Source organism: Schistocerca serialis, chromosome 7 (genome assembly GCF_023864345.2).
Source record: "Schistocerca serialis cubense isolate TAMUIC-IGC-003099 chromosome 7, iqSchSeri2.2, whole genome shotgun sequence".
Classification (NCBI taxonomy): Eukaryota; Metazoa; Arthropoda; class Insecta; order Orthoptera; family Acrididae; genus Schistocerca; species Schistocerca serialis.
Window position 1 is genome coordinate 464,444,450 of NC_064644.1, and position 13,199 is coordinate 464,457,648.

Sequence of the window (13,199 nt, forward strand, 5' to 3'; positions counted from 1 at the left end):
CTTCCATATGAGAGACTGTATACACGGTCTTCACAAGTGGGATATAACACAATTTGTGCGCATCACTTGACACTCAGTCAACACTGATTCAGAAAATATCGTTCTTGTGAAACACAAGTAGCTCTTTATTGTAACAAAATAATGAGTGTTACTGACAGGAGATCTCAATCTGATTCCGTATATCTTCTTCTGTAAAGGCCGTTGATACTGCTCCTCACAAACGGCTTATAGTCAGACTGGGTTACTAAGCACTATCATTTCAGATGTGCGACTGGATTCTTGGTTTCTTGTCCGGAAGTTTAGAGTTCATAGCAATTGTCGGTAAGTCATTGCGTAAAGCAGAAGTGATATCCGGTGTTCAAATTGCTCTAAGCACTATGGGACTTAACATCTGAGGTCATCAGTCCCTAGACTTAGAACTGCCTAACTAACCTAAGGACATCACACACATCCATGTACGAGGTAGGATTCGAACCTGCGACCGTAGCAACAATGCGGTTCTGGACTGAAGAGCCTAGAACCGCTCGGCCACAGCGGCCGGCCATATCCGGTGTTCTAAGAAAAAGTGTTGTAGGCTATCTGCTGCTTCTCATTTATACAAATAACGCAGGAAACAATGTGAGCAGCCATCTTCGATTAATTGCAGAAGACGCTGTCATTTACTGTCAAGTAATGTTATCGGAAGATCAAAACAAACTGCAAAATGATATAGAAAAGATATCTGTGTGGTGCGAAACGTGACAATTGAATCTAGGTAATGAAATGTGATGAAATAAACATGAGTACTAACAGGAATCCGCTAAATTTCGTTTACACGGTAAATCACACAAATCTAAAGGTTTTCAGTTAAACTAATTACCTAGGAAATACAATTACGAACAATTTAAACAGTTACATGTGACGCAGCATGTGAAAGTTGCTGTGTTTGGACGGGTTACTCCTGTAACCGAAATATCAGATCTGAAGCTGGTTCTAGAGGAACCGAAACCGGTCATATGAATAAACATTTTGCAATCAAGACGGATTATAAGTAACATTGTCAAACAGTTACATACGTAATATAAATTACAATGAAATGAACACATTTGGTTGGTTACAGGCGTTGACATACGTCAACGGAGACAGATGAAAATGTGTGCCCCGACCGGGACTCGAACCCGGGATCTCCTGCTTACATGGCAGACGCTCTATCCATCTGAGCCACCGAGGACACAGAGGATAGACGATGTAGGCCTCAGAACGCCAGTAATTTACAAGGTACCGTGTGGATGTGGGCAGTTCTATATCGGCCAGACTGTTCGTACTGTTGAACAGCGCCGCATAGACCATGAAAGGTGTTCCCGTCTGCGCTATCCCGAAAAGTCAGCTGTAGTAGAACATGCTCCGGGAAAAGGACACCGAACTGCATTCGATGAGTGGTCTATTATTAAATGGACTAATGGGTTCTGGGATAGCGTGATAAACGAGGTCATGGAGATTAGAATTTCTGACAATACCTTTGATAGAGACGGTGGATCTGAAACGTCTCTTTAGAAAAATTAATGAATCACTGTGCTGATAAACCTCTTACGTTATTTGATTTTCAAACAGTTGAGCAAAACTGAACGTACACAGACATTTCTCTCTTTACTTATTCTGATCATCACTAAACTGACACACAATATTTTTAGCGCAACACAATCTGACTTTCAAAAATCCCTACCAAAGAATGGCCCTGACTAACAATAACCTACATCTTTCATGAATCACTTACCTAATAAAAATCTTCGTTACTCGAACTACTGCAATACAGCGAGCGCCAATACTGCCAGCTAAATAAAAGATTCTAACTACTGAAGGATCTAATTACTGATAGGCATAGTTAGCAAATGAAAGATTTTGATAAAGAACAAACAATGTATTTACCTTAATAGTGTTCAAAAGTCATAATATATATAGCAGTTCATGACATCCATTCTTACAAATGTACTGTTTCTGATGGACACACGCCCAGATCATCCGCTCTCAAAAACCCGCCATCTCTCTCCCCACATCCGCCACTGCTGGCGGCTGACCTCCAAAAGCGCAACGCTACGCGCTGTTAACATCCAACTGCCCAACACTACAATAGCGAATATTACAACAATGCTAACCAGCCACAGACTGCACACAGCACTTCCAGTGATTTTCATACAGAACGCTACGTGGTGTTACCAATATAAAAACCTAAACAGCCCACTTACAGATTGCAGATGAGTACAGCATGGGATCCGGTGTTGAGGGAGTTGAAGCGGGCCCGGCGGTCTCGCGGCCAAAACATTACCATAAATGGTGTGGGACCGAGAACCAGCGACGTCATGGGGGACGGCGCGGCCATATAACCACGGAAATGACAACCACACGACATTCATCCACTTGACTATGGCAGAAGAGATCTTACCCAAAAGCTCGTCGGTAGTAAACCACTTGCCGCAACTTGAAACCCGAGGATGTTTTATTAACAAATGATTAGGATCTCATAAGGATTGGAAGATTTATTAAAGAGAAAGAGCTACACAAACTGAGCAAGTCGTAATTAGTCCATCTCTGGCCCTTAAGCAAGCAGTTATTCGCCTTGGTAAAGTTGTTGGATGTCGTTCTGAGGGATATCGCACCACATTCCTTCTAATTGGTGTGTTATATCGTCAAAACCCCGATATAGCTGGTGGGCCGTGATCATAATCGTCCAAATATGCTCAATAAGGGAGCGATCCGGCGAACTTGCTTGCAAAAATAGGGTTTGGCAAATACGAGGACAAACGAAACATCTTGTGCGGGCTGATGTTACCTTGCTGAGATGGAAGCCCAGGGTGGCTTACCGTGAATGGCAACAAAACGGGGCGCAGAACATCGTCGATGTGCCGTTGTCCTCTAAGAGTACCGCGGATGACAGCCACAGGGGTCCTGCCGCGGCAGACTCTCACATCTGTTGGTCAGGCCGTATGGCTGGCGGCGGACAGGTTGGTATCCAACCGCTGTCCGAGGCTCCTCCAGACACATCTTCACTGGCGATCGGGACCTATAATCTCATTGACCGGAGTAGGATAGTCTTTGGTGACGAGATCTGCTCCTAATTGAGCCCCCTGTGACCAGAGAAGACGTGTCTGGAGACCCCTCGGACACGACTGAAACCCTCTATACCCGCCGACAACAAGGAGTAGTGGGATGAGGTGACATTTTATTACATAGCAGAAGCTCTTGGGTTGTCTTCCGCCGCACCCTTACAGCACAGCGGTACGTCGACGGTATATTACGCCCCTTTGTGTGGCCCTTTACAACAAGCCATCCTGGACTTACATAATGTCCACCCGAACACGGCTAAACGTTCTACTGCTTGTATTCGTGTTTGCCAAATCCTACAGATAACCCTCAGAAGGACATCCAGCGACTCTATCAATGAACGCTAAACGAATAACTGCCTGCATAAGGTATGGACCAAAGCGTTGCTGACTTGCTCAATTTGTGAAGCTCTATTGAATAAATCGTCCAGTTTTTCTGAAACTAATTATTTGTTTTCTGTACTTGTCGTCACACCTACTGACTTAGTCTGTATGCACTCCCTTCTCTATTTTTTAGCTTATGCAGTGTTCCACTTGATGACAAATTGCCTCTTGGTTTCTGTCTCGGGTTATTCGGCCGATGTTTGTTTCTCAATTTTTCTAACGCTTCGCAAGCGCGAGCAGCTGGCATTGTCGAAAACACGATCTCCATCGAACATGGTTTATACAGTCATTGAAAACTATGTCTTTTGAAAAGTCATATCCTTGGTGATACGTGTCTCTTGCACCAATGAAATCTCCAGCAGTGTCCATCAGTGCGTGCTTTTATTGCCCAGATAACTTCATGCAAGTATGGAGCAGTTTGCGATGTCACAAGCTCAACGTGTTGGTATAAAACTCTCAGCCTATTCTTTATTTTGAATAGAACGTGTAAGTAGGCTGTTTAGGTTTTTTTATTGGTAACGCCACCTTTGTATAAAAATCACTGGCTGTGCTGTGTGCAGTCTGTGGCTAGTTTGCATTGTTGTCTGCCATTGTAGTGTTGGGCAGCGGCAGCTGGATGTGAACAGCTCGTAGCGTTGCGCAGTTGGAGGTGAGCCGCCAGCAGTGATGGATGTGGGGAGAGAGATGGCGGAGTTTGAAGTTTTGTAATTTCTCATGAACGGCTATATATATTATGACTAGTAAGGTAAATACATTGTTTGTTCTCTATTTAAATCTTTCATTTGCTAACTATGCCTATCAGTAGTTAGTGCCTTCCGTAGTTTGAATCTTTTATTTAGCTGGCAGTAGTGGTGCTCGCTGTACTGCAGTAGTTCGAGTAAAAATATTGTATGTCAGTTTAAGCATAGTCTTGTAAAATTTTTCTAAGGGGGCGTTTCAAACGAAGTGACTGAAGCTAAAATAAATTTATAAAGTTTAGTAATTAAAGAGTGTGTAAATTATGGTTTCGATTTTACGTATGAAGAGAAGGATGGTGAAAGATGATACATGTATTGATGATGTCCACCCCCGGTGGTTCAGCGCGACAGAATAACAATCCTAGAGACCCTAGTTCGATATCCGGCTGGATCGGAGATTTTCTCCGCTCAGGGAGTGGGTGTTGTGTTGTCCTAATCATCGTTATTTCATCCCCATCGGCACGCAAGTCGCCGAAGTCGCATCAAATCGAAAAACTAGCATCCGGCAAACGGTCTACCCGAGGGGAGGCCCTAGTCACACGACATTTACGTTTGATTAAGGATGATAAATCGATAAAGAAGTACCTAGCTGAATTAAGGTGAAAAAGGGAAAGCTCCCAAATTTTTGGGCCTGACGAGCCAATAGAGTCCAACCGATCGCCGTGTCATCCCCTGCCAATGTCCTCACTGGATGCGCTATAGAAGGGCATGTGCTTAGCACACCGCTCTCCCAGTAGTTGTCGTGTTTCTTGGCCTGGTAACCGCTGCTAATAGGTCTAGTGGCACACAAACTGGCTTCCAGAGGCTAAGTGCATCCCATATCAGTCGTCTGATCGGGCAGTCCCGGGAATCGAACCTGGGTTCGCCACACTACAGTCAGCTGTGCTGAGAACTCAGTGACGGAGGTGGACACCCAGCTGCATTAAAAATTAGTGCCTATCGTCAATTATTCTATCTCTGTGGATACCGGATTTCCTTGGAACTTTAAAGCTTTTACGTGCTGGGATACGCATCCGAGACAACGTTTGCCATTAGATGACGGTACGAATGGAATCATAACGTTCCAGAATGGTTCTTCAGGAACTGATGCGACCATAAATGTAGCGCTAGATTACTATGTATACTATTTAATTAGAGATTTGAAGCTCTAAATAAAACCCTAGGCTCTCATTTTTTGGACTGCCTGTAGAGTTCAAGATGTTCTTCAGTGACAGCTGCTATCACAACGACTTAGTTCAGACACCCAGCTGTAATTGTTGCTGAGAGCCGAAGTTCTAGACGTTTAGGGATAACTGCCAATTTCCGACGACCAAACTACTTAAACGTCTTCCATAGGCATAACTAACTTTAATCGTAGTATCCACTTACACCACTGAATGTAATTGCAAAATTATGTCGTTGTACAACACTTAGTTCAGGAGATTATGACGTCAGAAACATCGGTATGAGCGCGTAACTAGTTTTTATCAAAACGAACCCCAAATATATAGATTATGCTCACCAGAGAATAAACCTAAACTAATAAAATTAATATAATTACTTCAACAATGATTCTTCTATATGCTTAACGTCAAATATTTAACCCATAAACTATCTGGTAAAGTTAATAAATTTTTAAAGCCCTTTTATTTAGGGACGTTCGATTCTTGAAAGAGTAGGGTGTGGGGGTGGGGTTCTTTATTTAGCAGTAGCTCTCTCGTGCTTGCTCTCAGTTCCTCGTGAAGGTCAATAAGTCATTTGTACGATCTTTTCCTGTTGACAAGACATTTCCACTTGGGATTCCCTCTGTCTTACTTCCAGATTGTTGGGATATTTGATAGAAAGGATCAAGTCTTACAATAACCCGCTGTACTCTCACAAGCCGGAAGTGAAAGATCCGAAAGGAAGTGTCATTACGTTAAATGATCAAGTGAGCATCTTGTATCTGTAACTGAGTACTTAAGTTGATGTGTTTATTTATTTGAGCCTGTCCGCCACTGATTTATGTAGGGATGAAATATCACCAACTGTCTTCAATTTCTGTTCGTAGCTTGCTCATAAACGAAGTGATTAAAGGTATGGTCCAGGTTAATTACTCCTGCATGTACGAGAGGAAGCTGATCCCTGGGTTTACGATTTGTTTAGGACTCTAAAAAATGGTTCAAATGGCTCTGAGCACTATGGGACTTAAGATCTTAGGTCATCAGTCCCCTAGAACTTAGAACTACTTAAACCTAACTAACCTAAGGACATCACATACATCCATGCCTGAGGCAGGATTCGAACCTGCGACCGTAGAAGTCCCGCGGTTCCGGACTGAAGCGCCCAGAACCGCACGGCCACCGCGGCCGGCCGATTTAGGACTCCAGAAGCAGGTCTCCGTTTCACAGAGAACAAGCGGCACCAGGAGGGTATATGTTACATGATCTTTCGTTTGATACAAATCTTTGTGAATGACGCCCTTAACACTCTGCTGCTATTTCCTTTTTCCTCTGATATCAATGTCAGTCCCGCTCGTCGAATTCTTATGCTATGCTTATTGGAGGTTATTTGCTGTCACAGTTTGTTTGCATGAACCGCTTATTCAACTGTTTCCTTTCAATCCCTAAAGATTTGGAGTCAGTCGTAAATGCATACTCTATCCGTGGCTACTGAGCTCTTATTCCATACTGAAGTACAGGCGGGAATACTCAGTGGAGCCACAATGCAATTACGGGACAGAAGGCATCGTGTTCATCCGTAAGATTGTCCGTGGACTGCCGAGTACCTCGTGTGATTATTAGAGACTTATTCGAACAGCAGAAATGGGCGTAACGCGTTCTCACCATCAAATTACCAAGGGTGATGACAGGAGCCTCCCCATAACGATTACGTTGCGGCTCGGGTAAATACAGGCACAAGAAGAATACCATCAGTCACCGGGTTAGGTCACTTCAGGCCATCTACCTCTATTCCAGATCATATACTTTTTATTTCTTTAAGGCCTATGAGTTGGTTACAAAACAATAAATTTGATAAATTATGTTGTATTTTATCAGCCTGTGTGTCTTTTAATAACAGCAATACATGCCCTTCAGGCAATTCTCAAATTAAAAAGAACATGTGGAGCTTAAGGGATAAACTATTTTCCATGATACGATGTAGCATTGCACAGTGTTTAAATTTTTAAATCGTAACATATTGCTGTACAATCATATAAATCAAAGGTGTATTTCGATTATTAACTCAAGGGTTGGAGTGATGATAAAGCATGTAACATAACTGTAAACATCATAAATCACTACGCTCACAAATAGCTAGCCCTTCTTTTTTGTTTGCAAATGAGTCAGTTACATCAACAGATTTTATTTTACAAGAGGAAGTCAGTTCAGTGGCAAGTACTTCTAAAACTGGTAATATATTTTGCGTTGTTTTAGAACATTGCTTATTGTCTCTTACGTCTCAAACACCCTTATCATCCTAGCCATAAATCCTAGGAAAAGGCAAAATATTCTTAAAGCAACTCAGTATTTCCTCAAGAACTGAGATGACACAAAAGAGCAGCTTCTGTCTCCCACCCTTTTCTCTGCCACATATAAACGAGCTTAACAAACTGGAATACAGACTGACCCAGCAACAGAAGAAAACAGCACTCCTTAATCGAATGGCTGATGTTGTCTTTTCTCACTACTCACTAACACAATTGATGGTACTCTCTTTCTATATAATTTGAAAATTAAATGAACTCCCATTTCTTACAGTAACACTTTTAAAAATATGTAATACTTGTGCAAGGTGGATATCTCGCAAGATGTGTAGGAGCTCTGCCGGCCGCTGTGGCCGAGCGGTTGTAGGCGCTTCAGTCCGGAACCGTGCTGCTGCTAGGGTCACAGGTTCGATCCTGCCTCGGGCATGGATGTGTGTGTTGTCCTTAGGTTAGTTAGGTTTAAGTAGTCCTGAGTCTAGGGGGCTGATGACCTCAGATGTTGTCCCATAGTGCTTAGAGCCATTTGAACCATCTGGGCGCTCTACTACTCCCCACTCCCCCCCATCCCGTCCTTCCACTCACTTGTCGATCGGGGGTTAGTGCCTAGAAACTGCTTCACGTGGCAGGACTTGATAGTACTCAACGTTCCTTGTGGTTTGGTGCGATGAGCCTGTCAAATGAGCACAGTGTCAACCCTTAGTTTGCCCGCAGATTATTCAGTCTCTGGTCTTGCGAGTAGAGAGAGCAGAAGAACACAGTAGATTTAATGTGTAACAGTATTACGGAACTAACCGTCAAACGCTGAGAGAAGGAAGTGTGGAAGGACTGCTCTTGTTCTCTGCATACACATATGATCTGAGGAACAGGGTGAGCAGCAATCTGCGACAGTATGCTGATGATGCTGTGGTATAAGGGCAAGTATCGTCGTTGAATGACTGCAGGAGAATACAAGATGACTCAGAATCTATATTCGGTGTGACGAATGGCAGCCTGCGCTAAATGTAGAAAAATATTTCATGCAGGTGAACAGGTAAAGCAATCACGTAATCTCCCAATACAGTGCTAGTGGCGAGTTGCTTGACCGTCTCATCGATTAAACATGTAGGCTTAACGTTGCAAAGCGACTGGAAATGGAAATAGCAGGTTAGGTCGGTGTTAGGGTAGAAGAATGGTTAATTCGATTTTGTTGAAAGAAGGCGTAGCTAATTTATAAACAAAGCAACGCAGAAAACTCTTATACGACCCATCCTTGAGTACTGCTCAACTATTTTGGATCCCAACGCGAACGATATAAAGGAAGACATCGAAACAATTCAGAAGTGTACTGCTAGATTTTTTTTTAAAGATAGGTTCGATCAACACTCGAGTGTGCTCCGTAAACTCGAATGAAAATCCTTGAAGGGTAGGCGGTGTTCTTTTCAAGAAACACTACTGAGATAATTTAGGGAACAGATATTTGTAGCTGACTGCAGAACGATCCTATCACCGCCAACGCACATTTTGCATAAGGACCACGTAGATTAGGTAAAAAGTTTGACCTCGTAGGGAGTCATATGGACAGTCGACTTTCACTCGCTCCATTTGCGTATGGAACAGGTATAAGATACCCTGCCTCAGCATCCCTACAGTGGCTTCCACAGTATGTATGGAGACACAGACATAGATGTAGGAGAATCTCGCAAAATCTTTCACTGCGGAAACTACGGTGTCCATGGCAAGTGGTTGGCAAGGTGAAGCTACTCGGGTTTGACGGTAGGTAGGGTTGACCAATTATTATCATTGTAGGCACACGCTCTACCTCTGCTCTTGGGCAGTGTCGCTTTTTTTTGCTAACTGGATTCTAGGGGTGCGTATCTCGTACAGGGTACGCTCTATGTTAACTTTTAGGCAATGCGAGACGCTTAGTGTGGATAAACGCCTGCCTCACTTACTTCAATGGTGTACTTAAGCAGCCGGCCGCTGTGGCCGAGTGGTTCTAGACGCTTCAGTCCGGAACCGCGCTACTGCTACTGTCACAGATTCGAATCCTGCTTCGGACATGGATGTGTGTGGTGTCCTTAGGTTAGTAAGGTTTAAGTAGTTCTAGGGGACTGATGACCTCAGATGTTAAGTCCTATAGTGCTTAGAGCCATTTAAACCATTCGAACTTAAGCGTCGAAACACGAACTGGTGGTGTTGCACACAGTGACACGGTAAGGAAAGTACCTTAGTGTGCAAAACTGAAGGACAAAAGTAACTTTCACATGATATGTCACAGTCAAATAACATAGCTCGATGATACTCGACCGACCATTCATACTGCTACAGTATAGTACAGAAGGAAACTGAAAGAAATTAGCAAGGAGACCAACATAAGCGATACTTTTATTTAAATAAATAACTACACTGAAATCATAGTCATTTATGTTTCTTCTCTCGACATTAAAAATCTTAATAGGCTGCGTGATCACCAAGGCAGCAGTACATTGTCTGCAAGAAGCTCTCCAGCTGGTCTAGCCGCAATGGTGGTCAGCAGTTCTTGTGGCATGGCTTCCCATTCCTCCTCTAGCGCCGTTGACGACTGCTCGATGATCGTTGCTGTGGGTGAGCGTGCTGGAATACATCTTTCCAACGCATCCCAAACGTGTTCAATAGTACGTCGGAAGAACGAGCAGACCAGTCCATTCCCCGAATATCCTCTCGTTTGAAGAGCTCCTCCCCTGCTCCGTTCGACGTGGTCTTGCGTCGTCGTGCATAAAAATGAAATCGGGGGTGAATGCAGTCCTGAAAAAAAAATCTGGGAAATGAGTAGATTGCCATAATAACGTTGACCGGTAGTGTACCGTGTTCAAAGATTTGGAGTACAGCACGTCCATGCAACACTATACCTCCCCACACCATAACACCTGGACCACAAAAACCATTATGTTCGACATTCTTCCTAGGCGTGCTACGTGTTCCCACCTGTCGCCGTATGAGGTTAAGTCCAGAAACATTATACAGACTGAATCTGCTCTCATTCGAGAAGAGCACCATCGCAAATGGTTCCTCTGATGTGCTGGTGCCAACAGAATACAACATACTGGACGTCCTCCAAAGAGAGTACACCAATGCCTCTGCGGAGCATTAGACTGCGAGTCTTGAAGTCCTGTTGAATGCCGTTGCAACTGCAGCTGCTGTTCGACGTGGATCGCATTTTGTCTGTTGCACTATGTAGCCGTCACGCGCTCCAGTAGTTGACTTTGGTCGACGACGTTCTCTCATTCGGGCAGCAGTGCTTCGGAATCCTCGCCACCCAACGCTGTGTGCATTACCGATTCCTTCGACTACAAAGTCACAGTTCGTGTTTCTTCTTGTTTCCTGATGATATTTCCCGCCCGACTTTATCCAAATGTTGTGTTCCGGTTATGTTGTAACGAAGAAAACAAACACGAGGCAGTAGCTGTTCGGCGTTTGACAAGTACTGTTTTTTCCTGTTCCTACAACTGCCTCGTGGAAGTGGACAGCCGCGTTTGGAGCTGCAGTCACACCATGCTGTATGACGCCGAACTTAATTTATTAATGTACACGACCGAAAGACCTCTGGTAACATGCCCGCACATTTTTTTTTTTTTTTTTTTTAATTTTCACCGACCTAAGGCAGTCTGATGCGTAACTCTTTCCCTATGCGGGACTCACGTAACTTTGCGGTCACTTTGGGTAGCAGATACTGGGACATATACCAGATTGGGTCTGCTTGTGAAGCGTTCTCGGATACTCCATGCTATTAAGGCGAACCATCACGTAAAGAGAGGTATCCGGGTTCGAATCCTGTTCGAACACAAATTTTCATTTGTTGCTAGTAACTTAGGAATACGTTTCATGGCACTATTAAGAAGGTTTTACTATAGTTCGCGTTCATCAGTGAGTGTTTTACAGCAGCACATACATTCTGCGAATCGAAGAGACGTGGATGACAGAGGGTACATTCCACTGTTATGTTTTCTTCCCACGAATACAGTGCGGGAGAAAGGAATCCACGAAGGATTCCGTTCATGGTGTAACTAATCAAATTTTATTTTTCCTGTCTCTACGAGAGCGATACATGTAGTGGTTCAGTAAATTCCTTGAATTCTCCGTATTGGTTAATGAAATTTTGTAACATTTTCATCCGATAGCTGACTTCCATGTGCCAGTTATTTACGGTTAAAATTTTTCAGTATTTACGTGATTAGATCCTGTTACTGAAAGAAAACTGAGATCATTTGTGATGCCCTTCTTTTTAAATGTCCAGTACTTCTAATTAGAAAGGGAATATTTCGGGATGGGTCGTACAAATATTTTATAAACAAGTACTCTTGTAGATTGAGTGCATTTTCCAGTATCATAGCCAAGAAGGGAGACCTGCCACCTGCTTTGTTGTATTGTGCCTATGTTCTCACTGTAATTCATATCAACAACAATTGTTACAAATTTATATTATTTTCCCAGTTGTGTTGCACTTACATTGTTTCAGTTGACCACGTAAAGTTTAACGACGAGAAAGTAAAGCCCAGGTAACAATGAAAAGCAAATTTTTTGAGATAAACATTAAACTTCAGTTCTTCTGAGAGTAATTTACCAAAAATAGAAAGTAGATCACAATTAAGTTTCTGCCTTGTAAGTAGCTGAATTATGTTAGTCTATTGGACTGTCAACCACTGAAACTGTATCACAACTAATAAAGCCTAAGTACGTGTTCACGAGGAACTGGTGGTCTCTAATTACACAGACACCGTGTCGGGCAAAAATCCCAAATACCCGGAGGTTCGTGCTGTGGATGCCAAGTCTCGGCATAGCTCGAGAACAACCGTTGGCAGCTCCACGTGATGTCGAAGGCAGTGATCCGAGATATCTAGACTGGCGTCGAACAACAGGTCACGGGAGGATTCAAGTAGAGTTTCTGGTTGAGGAACCGTGGCAATGGTTGGTGTAAAACCCAGAGAGCTCGCCGTTGGGGAACTGACTATCCGTAGCCAACTGGCGACCATGTTGAGACACCTCCTAATCATGACGGAGCGAGCAAACTGCGTCCTCTTGGAGAGATGATAGTGCCGCTTGTCGTCAAGACAGTACTCGGAGCTCTAGTGGGGATGTTCCTAGTTGTAGCCCCTGCGACGTGTGACATGGGCCACTCGTGGTACAGCACTGTCATGACGGACGTATGTGACCCCTGACGTAACAAGTGCGGTAATAAGATATTACATTTTAGCGTTTCTCGACGTGCGTAACTTCCGAACACGGAAAGGAGATTTCTCTTTTACATAGATATGAAATCCTATCTGGGTCCGACTGGGTATTCCCGCAGTTTCGTTCACACAGCGAGTCATAGGCAAAAACGCTGCTACTACTATTTAATGCTGTCCTCCAGTCATGTAGTTGCCTCTACATCTGCTAGTGACTCTCTGTCCAACTTACCAGGAAACCCTCCATCCTTAAATTTCGTTTGGTATCCTCTGAAATTGTACTTTTGGCAGCTGGTATTGATGTGGTAGCTAGTCTAATACTTCTCGAAAGTCGAGGAGTACTATATTTACCTGCTTGTCTAAGGTGTAGAAA

General features: G+C 43.5%; 1 non-coding gene across 1 annotated transcript; it reads right to left on the reverse strand.

Moving 5' to 3' along the window:
- Positions 1-1,136: 1,136 nt before the first annotated feature.
- Trnat-ugu (transfer RNA threonine (anticodon UGU)) lies at positions 1,137-1,210 on the reverse strand. The gene has a single exon. It is a non-coding gene; the product is annotated as a tRNA-Thr (tRNA).
- Positions 1,211-13,199: the final 11,989 nt, after the last annotated feature.